This window comes from Otolemur garnettii, unplaced genomic scaffold (assembly GCF_000181295.1).
Source record: "Otolemur garnettii isolate 467f Iridium unplaced genomic scaffold, OtoGar3 scaffold00235, whole genome shotgun sequence".
NCBI lineage: Eukaryota > Metazoa > Chordata > Mammalia > Primates > Galagidae > Otolemur > Otolemur garnettii.
The window spans coordinates 1405701-1406332 of record NW_003852630.1 but is presented as its reverse complement, the minus strand read 5'-3'; positions in this window follow the sequence as shown (position 1 = coordinate 1406332).

The following is a 632-nucleotide window of genomic DNA, read 5'->3' as shown; positions in this document are numbered from 1 at the left end:
GGTGTGTGTACACACAGTGTGTCTGTGCTGTGCGTGGTGTGTGGTGTGTGTACACACAGTGTGTCTGTGCTGTGCGTGGTGTGTGGTGTGTGTGTACACACAGTCTGTCTGTGCTGTGCGTGGTGTGTGTACACACAGTGTGTCTGTGCTGTGCGTGGTGTGTGGTGTGTGTGTACACCATGTGTCTGTGCTGTGCGTGGTGTATGGCGTGTGTGTGTACACAGTGTGTGTGTGCTGTGCATGTGGAGAGTTGTGTTGAGTGAGTTGTTTGTGGCTGGGTCTCTGCTGTGTTGTGTGGGTTATGTGTTGCTGTGTGCTGTGCATGTGGTGTGTGGTGTGTGTGCACACAGTGTGTGCATGCTGTGCGTGGTGTGTGGTGTGTGTGTACACACAGTGTGTCTGTGCTGTGCGTGGTGTATGGTGTGTGTGTGTACACAGTGTGTGCGTGCTGTGCGTGTGGAGAGTTGCGTTGAGTGAGTTGTGTGTGGCTGTGTCTCTGCTGTGTTGTGTGGGTTGTGTGTTGCTGTGTGCTGTGCATGTGGTGTGTGGTGTGTGTGTACACAGTGTGTCTGTGCTGTGTGTGGTGTGTGTGTACATAGTGTGTCTGCGCTGTGTGTGGTGTGTGGTGTGTG